At 40.8% G+C, this 21,702-nt stretch overlaps 1 protein-coding gene and 1 long non-coding RNA gene across 3 annotated transcripts in view; both read right to left on the bottom strand.

Annotated features, from left to right (window-relative positions):
* pparab (peroxisome proliferator-activated receptor alpha b) overlaps nt 1-6,307 on the bottom strand; it is a 40,019-nt gene extending 33,712 nt beyond the window's left edge. The window contains exon 1 of the mRNA XM_005728195.2: nt 6,015-6,307. The gene's annotated coding sequence lies outside the window, so the exon portion shown is untranslated. The remainder of the gene's footprint in view (nt 1-6,014) is intronic.
* A 2,932-nt stretch (nt 6,308-9,239) lies between these two features.
* The window catches only part of LOC102206444 (uncharacterized), a 49,227-nt gene continuing 36,764 nt past the window's right edge, over nt 9,240-21,702 (bottom strand). For both annotated transcript variants that reach the window (XR_311606.2, XR_001290315.1), the window contains 3 exons: nt 16,971-17,104; nt 9,476-9,660; nt 9,240-9,366 (listed from right to left, as the gene is read on the bottom strand). This is a non-coding gene — a long non-coding RNA (uncharacterized LOC102206444). The remainder of the gene's footprint in view (nt 9,367-9,475; nt 9,661-16,970; nt 17,105-21,702) is intronic.

Here is a 21,702-nt window from a genome sequence, read left to right on the forward strand (position 1 = left end):
TTTTGGACCAATTTTGAGTTCTCCATTCTTTAAGCACCGGTTCGAGCACCGTTTAAGCACCGGCACCATTTCAAAAGTACCGGTTTGGTACTGGTATCGGATAAAACCTAAACGATACCCATCCCTAGTTAAAACTACAAATGCCAAACCAATAAGATCAAATCTTGAAGCATTATGAATTTATCAGGGAGTCAACTTTGCAAGCATGTGATTTGCAATAAACTGATCTCATGGGACATCTTTGGCTCAGAGGAATACATCTAAATACTATTATCACATTTGAAGAATTTCCCAAAATATGACATAAAGTATTTATTGTCATGCTTTATTATTCTTAAATGACAGTAACAGTGAGGTTATATTGAGCAATGACACAGCTGTGCTACAGCCCTGACCTGCAGTATAGGCACAGCTATGACTCCCGTATTCCAGTGAGTTAAATGCATTAACAGCTGGATCAATGGTTAAAAGACAGCTACTGCTTTTTCCAGCTGTTAAGATGATCAATAACAAACAACGCCGTGGTTGTCCTTGAGCAACATTTCCTTTCTTTGCCAAAGTCTGACTGCTGGCTGCCACTTTGTACCTATTTCCAAATCAGTCACAAGGATCAGACAGGCCAGTATTACAAATCTTCCCCACAGTATAATGCAATCTTTTCCAGCGGCGTTTATCACTTGACAAATGCTAAGCTGGGGGGTGAAGAGACACCAGGGAAGACTTGTATTTATTAAACTAGGCTGAGAATATCACACAGCTCCTTACTGCGTCATGTGTATTCCCTGTAAGATTTACTCTTTTGAGTTTGTGATCTACACTGTTGTTGCTGATTTGCTGCCTTCCAAGATCCTTTCCAGGTGTCAGAAAGTAATTGTGGATCGGTGACTATGCTGGATGGCCGAGATGTACAATGCTATCACAGCTGATCAATCTATTAATGCCCATGACAAGCAAAAGTGTCAACATTTTCACAGTGGCTCATAATATTTTAAGGTAAAAATGTCAATTCTGCATAACTTTTTAGCTGCGATTTTTTTTCAATTAAACAGCAATAAAAATGACCAAAAGTGGGATCTCCACTAATAACAGACCATCAGCAAGCACAGCCCTCCCCCGTCACCGAGCGTTCTGTGGTTTTAGGGTTCCCATTAGTGCACGTGTCTATGTGTGTGCACTTCAGCAACACTGTCACACAAAGTATTTCTACAGACAAAAAAACCTGCATTTAAACATTTTTAAACTTTAAACCTGTGCTTAAGATTATTTGACAGACTGCACATAAAATATAACAGTGACTGAGCTCTGCTTTGAATGTAGGAGTCTGAAAAACCTCCAGCTAATAACAGTAAAACTTTTGTGTATGACAGTGACTGCATAGTCTACTGTCATAGCTTTCCCCTGATCGCCCCAACAGCGTAATCGAGGGAAATCAGGAGAAAAACATGAAGCTTAACTCAATCGAATAAATCTGGGTTTTTTTTAAGGGGGGTGGGGTCAAGAATTTTTTTATGCTAATTTTAAACTGTATGTCACTAAAGTTCAACCCGAAGGCTTGTTTTTCATTGTAGAGATGGATGACAAATTAAAGTATAAACCAGGATCCCTGACCCCAACCTACTACAATAACAGAATCCAGCTGATGATATTTTGGTGGCCTGCTTTGGGTCAGCTCTCACCTGCTAATAAATATAAAAATTATTCACCTTTGTACTATCACTATACGTTTCTTTGGTGGTGTGACTGGTTCCTTCTAGGCTGACAATGGCATGTTTCATGAATCAGTAGGAATCCCTGAATGAATAATCCGTTGCCTGGCCTATAAAAGAGGACCTGATCTGTAGGGTGGCAGATCAATAGGTTACATCCATTAGCAGTACAGTAGAACATTTGAAATTCAAAGCCTCTTAGAGTTAGTTGCAGTTTGTCTAGAGATTGAATGGTACCATTTGTCAACATAACAGCTTTAGTCGACTTTAATCAAAGAGTTTTCTGGTAAACAAAGAAAAGTTGATTATTACAGTTTTTCCACCAAGTCTTAACAAACCCAGTGAATGCACGTCCTTCAAGGTTCTTGCAAAGCTGAATTCCTGCATTATTTAGGTCAAATTTACGAGCAGGCAGCCATCTTTCTTTGCTGGTGCATTGCTGCACCTATAACACCACCTGTAGCTAAGTGGAAGTGGTATCTTTGTGCATGGAAACTCTTAAGCCTGTGGATTACATAAACCTGAGACAAACATACTGCTACCACAGTTGTAAAATTCCACAGGCAAAAAAAATGTCTATTGGAGTACATAAAGGTAGTAAAGTGGTTGCTTAAAAAAACAATACAGTGATGAGTACTTGAGTACACGTCAAATCTAAGGTGAAGCTGGGAGTATTTCTCAGGCAGCTGTGTATCTCATTTCATTTTCCAGCTTGACACTGGAGTCCTGAGTTCCCCTTTCTGGCTGCCAAACCAGCCTGCGTGTTTTGTGGGGAGGCATGCAGAACACAGTCCTAGTGACAGATTAACACTGATTTGCTACTGTAGTCCAACAAAAAACATAAAGCTCTTTCAGCTTTTCTTATGGGCAACCCTTAAGCAGGAGCTGTAATTAGCAAATCCTAAAGAAGATGTGCGCAGCGCGAGGACAAAGAGTTCATTTTGATCTGCTACACAGCTGACATATTTGTGGATAAGTTGTTTCTTTGGTAGCAGTAGTAGCAAGCAGCAACCTTCATCTAAAACCACTCTGCACTGCATTTACCTTTGGTCATCTGTCATGTTAAAAAGCTCTGCGAGGTCCCATAAATGTGTCAAACACCTCTGTCATACCAAAACAAGCAAAAGTAGTTCAACCAAAAAAGTAAAAAAACATTTTGTTGTTAGCAACGCAATTCCAATGGGAGAGTAGATATGGTCAGTGACAGATGATTGATAAGGATTTCTGCATATCTTGTGCCTCCTACTGAGGCAGTTGCAGTGGGAGTGGAACTTCTCAAAATGAGACAAGATAGTTGGCAAGAAAGAGAACACCTTCCAGCAATCTGTCTGTCTATAAGAATACAGACGTGTGCAAATGTGACACTAACATAGGAAGACTGGAAACAAACAAAGATATTGTTCAGGGAATCAGTCAAATCCTCTTGTCCTGTCAACACACAAATTCAGCTTACATACGGCATCTTTTCTTGACTATTAGCAAGGACGATCTCCTGTCCAGAGCTCCTTACTGTAAATCTGGCAGGAGGGCCCCAATCCTATTCAACCCAGAAAGGCTTTACAATAAAGAAGGCTCAAGGGGAACAGACCTGGCTCAGAGGAAGGTCAACCCTGACTACGAGAGGACGAAAGATGCCAAACAAACAGACCATATAAGTGATTAGAACCAGCCAAAGTGCAGTGATTCCCTGCACTTCATAAATCCACACTATATTTACTTTTGTATTTATTTTTGATGGTGCAGGAACGTGAAAAACAGGCCAAAGGAGCTATGTGGCGTTTCGACATGTCTCTTTTATGTCCACAAAGAGATACAAATGATAAACTTCTGAACCTGAAAGTCCTGTTTGAGGAGAAAACGTTGAATCTCCCTCTGTTGTTTTCTCTGTCTCTACAAGCTGTGAATGCAGCCAGGCAGAAGCAGATTGCAGGTCTCAGGTTGCCTGAGACAAACAGGGTGCAACAGCTCAGCCAGACAAAAAGTAACGATGGAAAAAACAACTGACGCACAAGTTCTCCAAGACTGACATAAAGAAGTCTGAGCAGGAGACTTCATAAACTTTTATGCTGTTTAATGTCTTTTTTATCACCATAAAAACTGAGGTTATGCCTTCTATATTTGGTCCATTATTGTTACAGCAGTGAAAATAGATCACTAGCACCATACCAGATCAAAGCCACAAAAAATTACATGTTAGTGTTTGTCAAGTGGACGCAAAATTAAAGGGGAAAAACACATAATACATCCCTGATACACGGTACTCACTCACTTATATTTTGTACTTTTAGCAAAGGGATTTGCTTTTATTATTTGATCAAGGTTTGGCTAGCAGTATTTGATATGATCTTTTGAAACACTTTTAGTCAATCAATTAGCTCCCGCCCATAGGCAGTGCCCGAGATACAAATGGAATTTTAGCGATACACACCAGAATGATACGACCTTTGTCCCTGAGGTAAATGGCTCATCAATGCATAGATTTAGCACACAGCTACAAGTCTGGTGTGCAAAGAACTTCACGTCTCACAGTGCAGTTACAAGTGGATTTCAGAACAGAGGATCTGTCTTCGGTTCATCCTCAGCAAAGATCCAAAATTTCAGATGTGATTTTTTTTCCTAGCCCTTACAAAAGATTCGGAGGTTGGATTCTCTCTTTAAACCATGTGTATTTCTATCATAAACAAATCTTAAAGCATCGCGCATCAGTCACGATTCAGTGTGGTGTCTCAGGCGGCCCCAAAATGCATAGAAGAGTGGACTGTTGCCACGGTTACAAAAGAGAAAACTGTAATTAGTGACAACACAACAACAACATACATTATTATTAATCTCAGACAAGGACATTTATCCTTAGTGCACCACAAGAATGGGGGTGCTTTAAAAGTGTCCTAAACCTGGTATGCCACAGCGGGAGTAAAAGTGGGATGGCAGTAATATATGCTGATTCTACAGTGAGCATCCCTTCCTCCTAAACTGTGTATCTGTTGGTATTTCTATTGGACTGTGATGGCTTGACTAACCGTAGCCATGTTAACAACAGTGATATGAAATTTATGAGTTTTTTTACGCTACAGAATTTATGCCACTAACAATAAATCACATGCTAACAGGCCGATTTTATCATGGGCGGGCAGCGGCGGTATCCGCTGGTCAAAAGTGGCTCATGTGTAGAACTGACACATGCCACTCAACCACGAGTGGGTGGATGCCTGTCCGTTTTTCAATCTAACAACTGCTGGGATTTCAATCAACATAAAATAGTGTTTTTCAGAAATGAAAAGTGCCAGTTGGTCCATTTCCTTCACTAAAAAACAGATCATCTAACAAATAATTTGCAGAACAGCGACAAACTTCTGATTTTTAATACATTGTCCATGTTCAGACACATAAATGAGAAGGAGAAAGGCAGAAAAATTCTAACTCAGTTTTACTTTAGGAGTTACACAGCACCTGCAGCCACACACTAACCACTGCTTCACTCATTTATTCCCTCCACCGTTGTGCTATAAAGGTACTAAACGCCGCTAGTGGGCAATAAAAAAAAAACCCTAATATTTCTTGGCTGCACATCAAGTCTGCAAGTGAGGCCTCCGTAAGATCACTGTTACTCATCCAACCATGATCCTTGTCACACCTGACCGTCACAGTTATTTTGTGTATGTAATAAAATGGCACACGATCCTGACTGCACAAGCAGTGATCCCACCTCTGAAACAAAACCTCTTGATTGAGTCTATGAAAACAATATTTACATTATATGCAGATGTTTACCTTTCATTGTGCTGAGTATTGAACACAGCATTAACCCTTTGGCATTACTCTTCCCATCACTGATGCAGTGATGACCAGACCTGACCAGAGGCCTTTATAAAGGACTGCTCTGACAGCCGGAGCAATCTCTGCTTCTTGAACCGCTATCTTAGAAATGGGCCGTGCAAACAGGACAATAAACAGGCCGTTGTGTTGAACTAAATGAATAGCTTACATCACAGGGAGATGATGCCTATTGATGAGCAAGAGCTGTTCTCCCTGCGCAGGCGTGCAGGCTAAAAAAAACCCACAGCTTACCTCCCCCTCCTCCCCTCCATACAATAACAATAATCCTGGAGGAAATTAGTAACCCCCCCACCTCCCTGTGACTGCAAACTAATAATGTGCATATAACAGTTGGGCAGAGTGTCAAAGTGGGAGACACGCACTAGTCTGCAGTTTGCGCTACACAGCATTCCCTCACAGTCAATGTCAGCTGCTGCAAAGAGGACTTATAAATAAAAGGCCACATGAAGACATACATATATATGTATATACCTGACAGCAGATAGCGCAAAACGTCGGCGCCATATCTTCGGAAATATCTCGGTGGGCTGGGAAGCGTTCAATGCAACAGCGAGAAAAGGAGCAATGAAGGAGCGAAAACGTCCCCCAGACACCGACCGCGTCCTCGCTGGCTCCCCTCGCAGTCCTGCCGCTGTCAAAAATCCCCCAGCACGTCCATACAAAGCAGAGCCATGGTGCTCACGCCCGCAGGAAGTGACCTCATGACTGACAGCTGGCAGAGAGAAAGCGCACACCCCGACACACCTATGGTTTCAGCGAATGGAAACAGCGCAACAGTTTCCCCTGAGAAGGACGCCCCCTGAGCCTGGACAGAGGGAGAGCGAGACCGACCGGAAAAGCCTCTCCTTAAGTGACCCTGCGCACTGCAGCTCACAGAGAAACTTCTTCTCCTTCACTGGATTCCTTTATTGTGTTCAAGTGCACAAAAATGCGTTGTTGGCGAATGTTATCAAATAACCTAAGCAGCAAAGGATTATAAAAAAGTACACACACACACACAAATTAATTAATTAATAAGAATAAATAATAAATAAATATAAAAATATATACATTTTTAAAGTTAACCTGGCTATTTTAAATGGGGATTATTGAATATACACTGTTAGTCTTTGAGTTTTTTATTTTTTATTTTTATTAAATAATATTAAATTATAATTACATTTCTGGAAAGTTCTGTCAAGAAAAATTGTAGCAACTGCAAACAGCGACACGTTGCAAAGGGAGGAATTTACAGATAAACAGTGGTAAAAACAAATAAATCAAACCAAATAACACAATAATAACGATAACAATGATAATACAGTTGTGTTGAACTCAAGGGCGTAGATTTGGCATGGACAGAAGGGACATGTCCCCACCAATATCCAGCGATTATTGAATTGTCCCCACCAATAATTTGACCTCTTCGAGTAAAGAAAAACAAACCCGATAGTAAGAAAAAAACGATCTGTCAACGTCTCATTCACCCAGCGGTGCAGAAATTACGTTCTCCACTGGAGTCCTACGTCATGTGACAAATATGGCCAATGTGATTGGCTGTGCCTGTTTAATTTTAGCAGCGGCAAGCCTGCGCTGCGAGGACCTTCAAGGAGGAGAGGAGGATTGCAGCAAAAAGGAAGAACCTGGATATAAGAAAGTATTTTTCAAAGAAACCTGTAAGTCACTTAAAATCAAGTTCACTCATAAAATGTGTCCGTCATAATAACGTCACAGGCTATGCTAGGCTTTGGCCCACATCAGTCTAAAATTGTATGTAACCACGAATAACGTGTTTTGGAAACTAACTGCACAACAGGCAGCACTATTAGCTCGCAGTCTCAGAGCAGCATTTCTAATTTTGATTGAAACTGTCAGAGAAAACGGCAGCCTCGAGCAGCCAGGATATTAGTTTACAGAGGCTGTTAGAATTATATGTCTAATGTTGAATGGTGGTGACACAGAAATGTCATCCTAATGGCACTGACATATTCATAGGTCATAGTCATGAATAGTCATGATTTTGCAAATATTCCACCTTGTAGTGCAGTTTGCACAAATTGTTTTAAAAATGCACTCACCCTACAAACATTACTGATGAGTCAAGATCTGCACAAATTGACAGAAACACTGAAGCAGCTACACATTTTATTGTCATGTATGTCCTATTTGTCAGGTGACAGAAGAACCAACACAAAGCTCAGAGAGTAATGGTGATACAAGATCACAGGTGAAATTGGATGATGACCTGGTGGTTCATGACTGTATTTGAAGCACATGTGTGACTGCATGTATTTGGAATGACTCACTGTTATTCATCAGGTGACAGAGGCAGCTCTGCCATGTTGTAGCTCGGACAGAGGTGAAGAGGCGAGGTCACAGGTGACTGACTGATGATTTGGTACTATAAATTAACTAGTATTTATTATCATGACAATTGTTAGGCTGCTGATGTAAATTGATTCATTAGTGAATATATGACAAAGAATCTGAATTGACATATCTCACTTTTTATATGGAATATGGCTGAAGTAAACTAAAGTCTAAAATACTTAGTCAGTCATTTGTTTAATAGTAATTTAACATTATATAATTCACATGTAAAACTATGAATTGTAATTTTAAAAAAGCACGTAGAATAGCATATGTAGGCAAGTATATTTCTCCTTTCTTTTAATCAAGAAGCAAAGACAAAAAGGAAAAAAATAAGAAACAGGGCAGAGTTTGGTGGTTGAATCATCCGTCCCCACCAATTCCAAAACCAAATCTACACCCTTGGTTGAACTGAATGAACATGGAATGACAAAATTTGCTCCCCCCCCTTCCCGGTACTGTCCTCACCCCCCCTGCCCCACCGCCCATGTGGTCATCCAAGGTTCCTTCCACCTTGGCCTTCAGTTCAGTGTTTAATTCGGTTCGGCGAAGCTGCGATGCCCCCTTGAATCGTACACCTCGCTGCAAAGCACTCAGTAAAAAGCGAGTGATAATGGTCAATATGAAAATTGTAGTGATGCATAAAAAACACAGATGCAAGATCATAGAGAAAAGCCCAATCACAACCATGAAACAAAAATGCAACATGACTTCTAAATTTATCCTAAAAAATATCAGTTTCATGTTGGTTGAAATTCAGTAAATGGTAAAATATGAGCATTCAGCCAAGGCTGCTCAGAGCTATGTGACCTAGATTTGCCCAATGTAAGCACTTAATCACAATAAACTTCATCTGAGTCGATTTTAATCTGATTCTCAAACTGACAAACAAATACCTACAGTAGCGGGGGTGTCATGTCTTTTACTTACAAATAATAAAATGAACAGTACCTTACTCTCCTTCACCTTAAAATCTAATATGTTGCCAGTAAACAAATGTATGCAAACTCATTGCCATAGAATGACAAACTACTACGTACCTAAGATGGTCAAGTTAGGACAGCTTGTTTACTGTGGGTGCACAGTACTTAGAATATAGGGATATTGTGTCAAGATGTGGGAAAGTGGGGGAATGATTACAAATGCTGTGCAGTCCCACATAAAGAAGGACATGTGGTCACCTTACATGACAGTGAGGAGGCTCAATTTTTTAAAAAGGTATGGATGAACTTTATCCTCGTGCGGTAGAAAATTAGTATTACAGACCAGAAAAAAACCTGAAAAAAATCCTGACGACAAGAAAGAGAGAGAGAGCGAGAAAAAAAAAGTTTATTTATTTGACAGTTCTCAAAAAAAAAGAAGAAAAAAAAAAGAAAGAAGTTAGTTGAACCGATGGGGTGTTGATCTGGTCAGTTGAGGGGGTTGTTGATCAGTTTCTGCTCCTTTGGTGTTCATGAAGTTAACAATAGATGCCCTACAGGGTGAACAATGAGACAATACACAAATCAGGAATGGTTTTACAGGTGGAGGCCACTAAAATTTTGTGTGCATGAATGTCTCTGACCAAAAAATCAAAAACTGACTTGATGAGAGTGGCCCAAGGGCCCGACGTCCTCTACTGGGCCCTGTCCTCACTGCCCTGTCCTCACACAGGTTCTTTAAAGCCAGATTACGAGCTGGATCTTCCCTCGAAGATCTTCTCATACAAATTGGACACTTGTTTGTTGGGTCTGCTCTCCATCAGCTCTTCAGACAGCCTCTACAGAATCTGTGGCAACGTGACAGAAGAACAGGATCTGTGAAGATGCTCTGACACACCGGACAGTGAAGATCCTCATCTGATCTTGAAGCCATCGAGTTTCTGAGTGAAGCTGAAAACTGAAAGTACAGTCAGTCCTGGTTATTCTCGCTCCTGCTGACTTAAACTTCTTCTGAATAATATTTTTCAGTCAAACTTACTTTTAGTGTATGCAACATGTTGTTGTCTTCCACTTTTCTCTCCTGCATCTGGGCTCACTCAGTGGAAACTGGTAATTTAATCGAATTGTCTTTGTGTGTGTCTTTATTGACGAAGAATAACGAGGTGTTTCCTGGTTTCTGTCATGTGAGTTATGTGAGGGGCTCTAAGAAATACGGACCAGAACTGTAAAATCTGTAACTTTACCTAACATTTTTGATGAATAACTAATTGTCTGTAAAAGTACCAAACAACAACTCTATGTAGGCTGTATAACAATACATTAGTTCATAATAATAGTTAATATGATAATAATTAAATTATTTCCAATTACAGACAGATATAAATAGTAAAGAATTTTGTTCCAGTTGTGTTTATGTACTTTAAGTAAATGGTAAATAAATGGTAAATGGCCTGTATTTACAGGCCATTTACCATTTACTTTAAGTAAAGCTAAATTTAGCCTAGCTAGGACTAGCTGTTAGCCTAGCTGAAGAAGATGGTTTGAATTTACATGGTACTGACATTAGTGATTATTACTGCCACCAAAGAAGTGTTGTTTTTGGTAGCGTTTGTGTGCGTGTCAGTTACTGGAGGATGTAGGAATTGATACTATTGACTGGTCTCCACGCTCGCCTTACCTAAATCCAACAGAAGATATCTGGGACATTGTGTTTGGCTCCATCTGACACCACCAGGTTGCACCTCAGAATGTCCAAGACCTCAATGATGCCCTGGCCCAGATCTGTTTTCTTTAAGTTTTTTTGAGCAGTGTATATGTGCTTGGACTTCAACTTTCCTCATCACAGTTATTAAAATTGCATTCTGGATCATGATAAAAATAGTCAAGTAAGAAACTCACGCTTGTATGCTCATACATTAAACTCATAGTTGAGCACAGGGAAACTTTCAGCTTGGAGAAACGAAATGTTTCCCAGTCCCGCATGAAAATGACAGGAGTGGAAATCTTACATGATCCCCCTATTTGTGAGAAAAAGGACAATATCTTTGCATTTCCAGATGGCTTGGCAGCATTGTATCTTTTTTGTGGGATATTTAGCTTTTCAAGGTTGTGCTAATTGTGCACATTTTAGGACGAGAAAAGCAGCTGGAGAAATCCTAGTCTTTCACACTGACCTCAGGCCAAGTAATCAGGATTTCCAGCTAAACTGTTGCAATAAACTGCCCATTACTGTAGCTGCTCTGTTTTCCCAGCTCATGCCAGATGCTGAGTGTGTGACCCTGGCTGTCAGTTGCATCTCTCTGCTCTACTGTTTCTTCACCCCCATTCCCTGTCCCAGCTCGCCATTACACGTCTTTGCAACGTGGGCGTCACTCTCTGGACTCGAGGTCTGGAACCAGGCGCTGGCTGCTCTGCATGTGTCTTGGGACTACAGTGGACTTTCACAACCTCCATGCACACTCAGCATGTACAGCATAAGTTCAGTGATGGCTGGTGTTCATATTATTCAACAAAATAATCTAACCCCGTTCATTTTTAAGACTGTAAGTTGCTAGCTGATGGTAACCAGGCAATTATTCTACAGTCTTAATCTATAACAGGGTTGTTAATGTATTTTATATCGAGGAGCCCACTTTAAGCTTAAGTGTGCTCCTTTCTGTCAGCTTAAAGGAGTTTAACTACACATTCAATCCCTAAAATACGTTAATATTAGAAAAAAAAAAGACAAAAAAGGTCTTCACCAGGCTGATTCTGACCCCTGAGCCCTATGTTTGAAACACCAGATCTCTAACAAGGCCACATTTGCATGTTTGTGTATATGTGTGAACAAGCTCGTGCATAATCTGTTTTCATCTAGGTTTTCAGTAAACCTATTCAATTCTTTATAACCAGTGAAGTTGCATGAAGATACCAAAGAATATTGCAATTATCAAACGCAAAACTACTCAGTGCTCAGAAAACAACACAAACAAACATATCCATTAAAAAAACAGCTCATGGCTTCTGTTGTGTAATATGGTATTATACTGGTTCTTAATTTGTAGCAACAGCTACTGTATATGTTCATGCTTGGTCTCAATAATAAATGCCTAAAAAAACAACATAACCCGAAGGCTCACTCACTACATTATCTGTTTGCTTGGAGCATGTTCAACATTTTAATCAGTCATTTTTTGATAACTGACCAAAATCTTGTTGGATCTTTTGTTTAACACAGCGAGTGTGTCAGCCTTGACCTAACCTATCCCATGAACTGCTACACCTGTAAACACTATAACGTTTGATTTACCTATGTGTGCGTCTGTGTCTTATTCTTGTCACCCCATTGCCGTCTTCCACGACCCTTGATATATCTTTTTTCTTTTTTTTTTTTTAGCACCCACAGCTAAATCATACCCTCCACTCTCAGTCTCCTGTGTATCAGTATAACTGTGGTGCCGTTTTAGTGACTCAGGCTTGGCTTACCTTACCTAACAGCCCAAATTATTAAGAGCACTGTCCATTGTTAGTCCAGTTATTCCCAGGTTACTCACTTCTGGGAACAGTTAAGGCTTCAGAAAAGCCAAATATGGTAAGTATATTTTAATCTTTAATCACGAGAAGCTTTTAAGAAACTTTTAAGCTTTTAAGAAAAAAAAGTCAAGTTATTACATGGGAATGACTTTTTGCTCCTATGGACATCCACATTGATACCAGCTCCAGTTTACCAGGCTTCTCCACAACTGCTGGCGACTTCACTGTGTGAGGAGGACATTGAGAAACATTAGACCGAGAAGATACGGCTCGTTGCAACACAGCTCAGTAGAGCAGACAGAGTCCACAGTAATGGGCTCCGGTCAAGACTCTCTGTCTGGATCACAGCTGGTTTCCTAATTAAGGGGAGACTTTCCACATCTAGATAATTTAATGACAGCTGCTTACAACATGTCTGTCCATGAAGTGAACCTAGCTGTAATAAAACAAACTCTGAACAAGCAACTGTGTGATGAAGTACTTTGTGGTTACGAAAGAGAACCCATCCTTAGAATTACAGCTCTTTCGAAGACTCAGCGCTCCACAGTGAACATCATGGATTTGTCTGCTTAATACTGTGTTTTCTTCCCCAACTGGAAATCAGGAAGAACATGATCAAAAATGAGTCCGTAATTACAACTACATTGTGTTGGTGTGTTAACAGTATGACAGTATGATTCTATGACATGTGACCCAATGTTGGAGGTAAAACGACTGAAAGAAAACGTGCTAGTTGATGCTAGAATTGTTGGCCTCGATATCAACAGTTACACAAGTTAAGTCTTAGGCCCTGGATGGGACTTTCGACAGCAGGCTGGGGATGTTTTTTCGAGTCCTTATGGTAGTTTTACACGACCTCTACTGCCACCTGCTGGTAAGAAACAGCAGCTGAAGAACTTGCAAGGACATGACATGTTTTTTAAGCATCTTCTAGAAAAACTGCAGACTTTAACAAATACTTTGTAGAAAACAGATTCTATTTTAATCAACCAGTTTTGTACTATGGTGCCAAAGATCACATCAGGCTAAACTGCCCAAAAAGTAATCTCCACTATCAGCAACAACAATGTCTGTCTTTGTTTTCCTTAGCACAAACATTCACACTGACAGAACACTGACGCCCGCAGCATTCATTTCTTGTACTTATGATGTAGGTGCATCACTGTTGTCTGCCCACTCACGAGAACTCAACAGCCGCTTTCCCAGGCTGCCTGCATCCAGTCATCCAGTCACAATCACCCCTTTGTGGTCAACTTATTGGAGGCCTAACTGGTGTTACTGCAATAATTACTCGATTCACTCATCAATAGATGAAAGAATATGAATTTGCAAACGGTCAAATAATTCAATGGGGCCAAAATGGTTCATATAGAAATAAAATATTCAGCAAATATGGCACAAAGATAAGTGTAGAGCGTCCACTAGGTGGCGCCTTTGCCATGTCTTTAAAGAGTGAGAGAGGTCTGGTGACTGGAGGGATCAGTGTTAAATGTGATTAATTAGAAATGACTGTGTGCAGAAAATATAAATACGCAAACAAAATAATTTCATTTCCTTGGTTCTATACTTCAAACTCATTTTATCATCGCATATTTAATGTGGTGGCGGAAGCTATTTTGAAACCACGCTTAGCTTTGCTTCATTTCAGCAAATGTAAACTGCTCAGTGGTTTATTTGCAGGACCTGCCCACACAGAGCTTTCAATCCTATCCACTTACACTCAATCAATAACACCATTCCATTTATACAGGAATGACATCATGCAAGCTCTTATAAAAGCGCTGCTGCAAGTATTCTTCTTTTCAAATTCCTGGCAACTTTGGAAAAAGCAACAGTATATTATTGAATTCTGACTCATATGTGTCAGCCTGAGCCTTGCAAGCATTTCATTAGTTCCTTATTGCATTGACATGGGTGGGGGTGGGGGGTATCCCAAAGCGGATGTCAGAGCTTTTTGTAGTGTTTTGGGTGAAGTGGCAAAGCAGGAGGAGATGAAGGATGGTGCATGGCCTTTAGAGATGCAACCCAAGAGACAGGATGCACACAGAGTCATTGTCTCAGCAGGCTTAGTATTCAGCTCCCTTTTGCTCCATCACCATGGCCGAGGACCAAATCAATTCAGCCTGTTGGCTGGCAGGGGTACAGCTACCCAGTGGGTGCAGCCCACATACAAATACACCCAACACTGGTCTAGACACACAGAATGCAGTGCTGTGGTAGACTTCTTCCCACGCTACAATGTTACAGCTCTGAGCAGTGTTACTCCAGTGATGTGCTGTCAAGCCATTCCCCTCTTTGTGTCAGAGACATCTGGTGGCTGCACAAGAAGCTCAGCATGGCTGCTAACGTCTGATATGTGTGAAACTCTGACATAGGAAATGATATACAGGTGGCAGTGCAACACGCTGGAGTTTTAGTGCCTGTAGGGACTGGATTATGTCAAAAATGAGAAATAGTTGCTTCTTGCGCAAAGCTGTCACTTGTTATGTGACAACTGGCTAAAAAAATCCAAGGGTGTGCAAGAACTCTCGCTGTGAGTGACAACCTCAAGCCTGACCTTGATATGAGATACCGGGCTGCAGTCTCAGACAGTGAGCTATGTCTGATGTCCACGTTGGGATAGCGGCTGGCACTCACCTTGTTATCCATCTGTGTGTGTGTGTGTGTGTGTGTATTTATATGTGCTGCTGGCCAGAAAGAGAACACCATCTACTACCATATGCTTCAGCCCCCTGTAGTGCCAAGGTTCTTCTTTCCATATCTTGTGCTCTGGAGTTTTAGAACACACCGAGGTCCCCGGCTGATCCCAGGATGCCACTTGTGTTTCCAATATTTCTCGAAAGATAAAGAGGTCAGAACAGACCAATGGCGTTCCACGATTTTGCATAGTGCCGTTTAAGTTCTGCCTTTTCTCATAAGAGACCAGCACTGTATGTAAACTGTATGTAAAGTTTACCTCAGGAAGATAGTTTGAAAACCAAAGGAGCTTCAAAAGTTTGAAACATCCGATGAGAGAATAAACCAAAGAAGAGAACACCAAGGAGCAATGATCAATCACCTTATTTTTTATTATTAATTTTGAAGCAAAAAAATAAAAAAAAATCTGAGTCAAAGACATTTTCCTTACTGCACAGACTTTACCTGCTGGTTCCTTCCGCTGCTATCGTCTGATTTGACATCTTTGTATAAAATTTCTTAGACTCAGGTGATTCATGTGGTTTAGTTTGTCAATATGGAGTTTTTTTTAATGATATGAACAAAATGCCTCCTGATGTGTGTGAATGGTGGAAGTATTGCTGCCCTTCAGGGAAGGCAGTAGGTTGTATAGTTATCTCCTGATTGGGCAAAATCACTACCCTGAAACCACACAACCTACTACCTCACCCCGTACGAACATCAGTAAAGGCCCTACAGGCTGGGTAAAATCTTTGGTAATGATAAAAGCGTTATGATGACATATACAATCTGTAAATGAATATACAGAATTTGACAAAAACCATACCTACATGAAAAGCAAACACTGAGATTTTTGTCGAGTTTTAATTACTAAAACCCCCCAAATTGTGATGATTTCTTTTAGATTTTTACAAGTGCAAAGAAAATGAACAAAGAGACTGGCGGCTAAACAGGAGGAACCTTTGGAAACGATTATGCAGCGCAAAGTGTCTGCTGAGATATGAAGAGGACATTTTTGCTGTTGTTGTGTTTTACACAAAAAGAATGAACGCTTACAATGAAAACACAGTTGTACTTTATTGGCAATCAACGACTTCCACAAAGCGGCTACAGTCCTTAATAACTTTCTGCTATCAAACTCGGGCTACTGAGCCGTTAGCAAGCAGTGCGTCGATCTGGATCCGTGCACTCCACCAAAGGCATCTGACGACATTACAGCCACTTCAGGAAAGACAGTAAGTTGTATAGTTATCTGACAGGAAGGGTACGACCCTAAAACTATACAACCTACTACCTCACCCCAAAGGACAGTCTTTAAAAACAAAGTCCTTTCAGGTCCCCGTTCATGCAGGTAATCCGCTTTGACACGGCTCACTGAACACAGAACAGCGGTTATGATTCACAGAAACATGCCACTCTCCTCTGGGACACCTCACCACCGCGGCCAGAGTCTGTGCGCTCAAAACACAATGTGACAACTGGGTCTCCGGGTTCATGGCCCGGGCTGAGGGGGGTAATTCAAATGACCCAACAAGGCACACATGTCTAAAGCAAATTGCGCAGCCAAGACATTTCCATATTCAAATGCAACCAGTAAATAACTTAAATGGTATATTCATAATGAACATTGTATAGCAAACACGCTAACCTCAAAAACATTATTATATTCACAAATATCACATAGCTTTTAGAAGCTAGGGTGGGTGTGGCCAGTCACATGACAAATAAGCAAATATCATTTTAGATCAAGTTCTGGCAAACCTATATACTATTAAGATCAGTGTTCAAAGTAACGTATATTAAACAGAGCTATGCTGTTTCCAGTTTGGCAGCACTGTTTCCTGTGGTTCTGAGCGATAACCTTGCTCACTAAAGTTGAGAGTGGGAGAGCTCAAGCTAGCTCATATCCTGGCCCACATGTGTGGAGCAGAGGTCTGCAGCTGCTGCTGCCTCCGTTAATGTTTCTCACCTGCTATATAACATGCATCGAGAAAAGGGGCTGGAAGGGCCCACTGGCCTATAACCTCCTCCCTCCATCATGGTTTCAGCAGCATGTCAGGTAGTCTCCATGTGGAAAAACCCAAGAGGGAAAATCTGTTACTTCTGCAACAAAGACAAAAGGGGAAACAGAAAAATACTCCTGCATGATGACTTTTAGATTTGACATATGTGAGATCAATTGCAAACACTGCAGCCAGTTCAAACGCTGCATTTTGGACCTTTGGGTGAAGACGTGTCTGGCTTTGCTTGCAGTTTGTATATGGGGGTTATATTTATTTACAGTGCGGTTCATGCTCATGTGTTCTTTGATAAAACCACACCATTGTGCGTGTTTCGTGCCATACAGTCGGCTGATTACTGTATATAATCTAATGTACTGGGAAGACAGAAGTGTACAGCACAGCACAATACAAAGCAGTATGTCTTGAGCTGAGAGGCCCCATTGCGTCTGCTCAGTGGTGAGTCTGAGGTTCCCTGCATTATTCAACACCACCTTACTTACACCATAGAGCTGTGGGTTGTAAATATGCGCAGGCACACACCGGTACAGTATAACAGACACAAAAGGACTAAACAGATACTTTGCAGACAGAAACAACCTGAGAGAAGAAATATGGCAACCTACAGTTAGCACACATATACATTTGCACACACATTTAGTAATGACAAACGGAGCTCGCATAATTTACAAGGACTTAATTTACTTATGATGGACAACACTTAAATTCATATATTTAGATGCTCTAGAATAACACTGCTTTGCAGAAGGCCTGAACTTAGAACAAACTCCACTGCGGAGCTCAACTTGCAATGATTTTAGGACCTAAATCATAGAGAAAACCGTATGCTAAAGCATATACCTCATTTTATTGTGCAGTCCTGCAAAACTCTCTGTGGCCCGGGGCCCAGACTTCATAATGTAGGGTCAAGACACATTGTCCTCTACATCTGCTGATTGAACATACTTTAATCTAATATAGTATATGACCCTGGGGTCCCGACCAATAAATAATGAAAAATATCATTTTCAAGTGAAGTCAGAGCCAGTTGCTATCTTCCAGTGACAGGAAAATATTCACGCTTACACCCACGCACATGTACTGTAGAGAACTAACATGAAATGCAAGCATATATACACACACCCACAGGTCCATACTCATGTTGCACACTTGTTTTTTTTTTTACCGCAGTTATAGAGGACAATCTGGAACTCTTCTTTGGTTGTCGTGCAAACTCAACAAGCTGCCTCTGTAACTAAAGTACTGCTTCAGCCTCACACTTCCCTCAGCTCAAGTTCTGCTTTCTGCACATCTTTGCCTCACAATGTCCCATAAAACACATATATGGATGCACACGTGAAACCAAATCTCATACAGAAGGTCACAGTTTGAAACACATGCACATAAGCTTAGAAAAAGGAAGTAAGGTAAAACATTTTGCTGATTTATCTAATCATATTTTCACACAGTGTTCACAGCAAAGCTAGGCGCTGCTTAAAAACTCACTTTAACTTAATCACACTTGAGTCTAAGTGCTACATTGCCAATCAGTTCAGCTATAACCTTGCAACCTGATCTTTGAGGTTCTGGTGGTTTAAGGTCAGCGAGTGGGTAGATTTTTTTTAAAGACCACTTTAATGTAATATCCAACCTCAGATTCTTATTATTCATTCCTGCAAATTACAAATTTCCATCATGTTTTGTCGTTTTACTGACCACTCAAAGCTTTACTGTATCTCATCTATTCTGCACTTATAGAACATACCAGCATGAATATACTGTGGTTCATTACCAGAACCTTCTGGCTGTGAGGCAGCAGTATTAACCTCAACAACATTGTATCACCGACATAAAAGATGGTTACAGAAAGAAATGTTAGCATATATTAAATGCTCTTCATTTACCTAAAATAAATAAATGATAATACAAACCATTACAACAGTAAAATCAATATTTAAACCCTCTCGCCTTTTATTTGGTCACAGTCAAGACTGACTTCTGATGTTTCACCATAAAAGCTAGAGGTGACAGTGCAGTAGCACTAGCAATGTAGTTTTTACTGCAAGGGGATATTTCTGGCACTCAGAAGGATCTACAAAGTTCATTAAACTCATGCAATTTGCATTTTTTGTTTCTATACTTATGTATAGAGGCAAATAGTTGACTTTTGGCCAAAGATGTAATAAAGTTTACGACGCACAAGTACAACTATGTTGCATATCCAGTGACCTAGTCAAACCGACGAGATCTGCAAGTAGCACGAAATTTCAAGCGGTAAATTCGAAATCATATGCTTACTTATTGGCTAATATCTAATCAGACAATTACTACATCATCTGTACTGAAAGTCAATGTGGACACAGGTTTTCTATAGCATTCATTTAACCATTTGTTTGATAACCAAAAACTACCAGGCCAACCTTCAAGAATAATAAAATAAAACAAAAAGCTTCTTACTTGCCACAAGGGGTCACCACAGCAGGCGGCTCTGCATACTTTGTCAGAGTTAGATGCTAGATACAAGCCCTAAAGGGATGTATGTCTCCAGCTGGAACTGAACAAGTGCCCTTTGACTTCCCAAGCATATGTGTTAACCACTACACCACTGGAGGGTCTTCCTCATGTACAAAAATCCTGATGGGTAAAAAAAAAGAAAAAAAGAAAATACAATAATATCTATAAAAAACATTGTATTCAGGGTAAAAAGATCACTCACACACTACACTATAGTTCAACATTGCAAGTACACCCATACACACTCAACATGGTGACATTAGTGTACAGTCTCTAGTCACAAATGATGTGGTCAGAAATACCTGTTTTTCTTTTTATGTCCTGCTGCAGCAGAAGTGGTGCAGACACGAGGAATCTTGTAGATAGACAGGGTGGACTATTCACCCCCCACCACCCTCGATACAGATAGCACAGCAGTCATGACCCATCTATTTATACCAGGGCCAAGGGGCAGGCAGCAGTAGGAGGAGGACAGGAGCTGGGGGAAGAGGAGAGGCTGCTTGGGCAGGTCCTGTTACACATGCCAGGGGGAATGGCTGGGGCAAGCCACAGGGGGATTCTGCTCAAAGTCAGACAGGCTGACCTCCCCGTCACCTCTGCATGAGGCAGATACTGAGCTTGCAAACCTTGTGCAAGTGTGTGTTAGGAGTGAAAGAACAGGGAGTTCAAAGTTCACATCAATAAGTTTGAATGTACAGTTTGTGCATAGCGCGTATTTGTGGTGCTGCAAGAACACATTAGCGCATGTGCACTGAACGCACTTGACACTTGTGGTGTTTGTGCATGCAGATGAGCAAATGCATACATGTGCAAGTGTGCATGTACTCACGCCAACGTGGTTAAAGTGTGTGTCTCCCTGTAAGACTGCGAGATGAACTGGCCCCACTGACTTATACCCCTCCAACCCCTCCATCCCGCAGCAGAGCCATAAACATGCCAGGTGAGGAGGGCTGGATTAGGCAAACTTAGCTCTTTCCAGTGTGGCACTGCGGCCCCAACTCTAGGGGTAAAAAACAAATGAGACCCCAATCACTGTAATGACAATGTACACAGCAGGGGTTTCCCACACCACTCAGCCCAACCTTGCCAGCTGCTTCTCATCTCTCTCACGCAGTGTACAATTGCACATACACAAAGAAACATCCACACATTTGCATGCATATACACACAGGCTGCAGGATGCACAGCAAGACCAAAACGGACTTTTAATTCATTTGAAAGCCTAATGCTTAGCCTTGCCCACCCCAGCTGTAAAACTCAGAAACTAGTCTTACTTGTTATCACATATAGTCCACCTGGGCCTCACACAGAGTTTCTGTCTGATTTCTCAGACTTTTTATCTGATTTTAGTTCTCAGCTCAGATAAAATAATTACTGTGGGTGATTTTAACATCCATGTAGATGCTAAAAATGACAGCCTCAACATGACATTTAATCTGTTATTAGACTCAATTGGCTTCTCTCAAAATGTAAAAGAACCCACCCACCACTTAACTTGAAAGGGGCCTTTAACATATGGCATAGAAACTGAACATTTAACAGTGTTTCCTGAAAACCCTCTCCTGTCTGATCCTTTCCTGATAACATTTACATTTACAATAATTGATTACACAGCGGTGGAGAGTAGACATTATCACAGTAGATGTCTTTCTGAAAGCGCTGTAACTAAGTTTAAGAATATAATCCACCCACTGTTATCATCTTCAATGCCCTGTACCAACATAGAGCAGAGCAGCTACCTGAACGCTACCCCAACAGAAGTCGATTATCTTGTTAATAATTTCACCTCCTCACTACGTATGACTCTGGATACTGTAGCTCCAGTGAAAACTAAGGTCTCAAATCAGAAGTACCTGACTCCGTGGTATAATTCTCAAACACATAGTCTAAAGCAGATTACTCGTAAGCTGAAGAGGAAATGGTGTGTCACAAATTTAGAGGATCATCATTTAGCCTGGAGAAATAGTTTGTTGCTTTATAAGAAAGCCCTCCACAAAGCCAGAACATCTTACTATTCATCACTGATTGAAGAAAATAAGAACAACCCCAGGTTTCTCTTCAGCACTGTAGCCAGGCTGACAAAAACTCAGAGCACTGTTGAGCCAACAATTCCTTCAACGTTAACTAGTAATGACTTCATGAACTTCTTCACAAATAAAATTCTTATCATTAGAGGAAAAATGACCA

This window comes from Pundamilia nyererei, unplaced genomic scaffold, assembly GCF_000239375.1.
Source record: "Pundamilia nyererei isolate P.nyererei 1_Seehausen unplaced genomic scaffold, PunNye1.0 scaffold00027, whole genome shotgun sequence".
In the NCBI taxonomy this organism is placed as follows: domain Eukaryota; kingdom Metazoa; phylum Chordata; class Actinopteri; order Cichliformes; family Cichlidae; genus Pundamilia; species Pundamilia nyererei.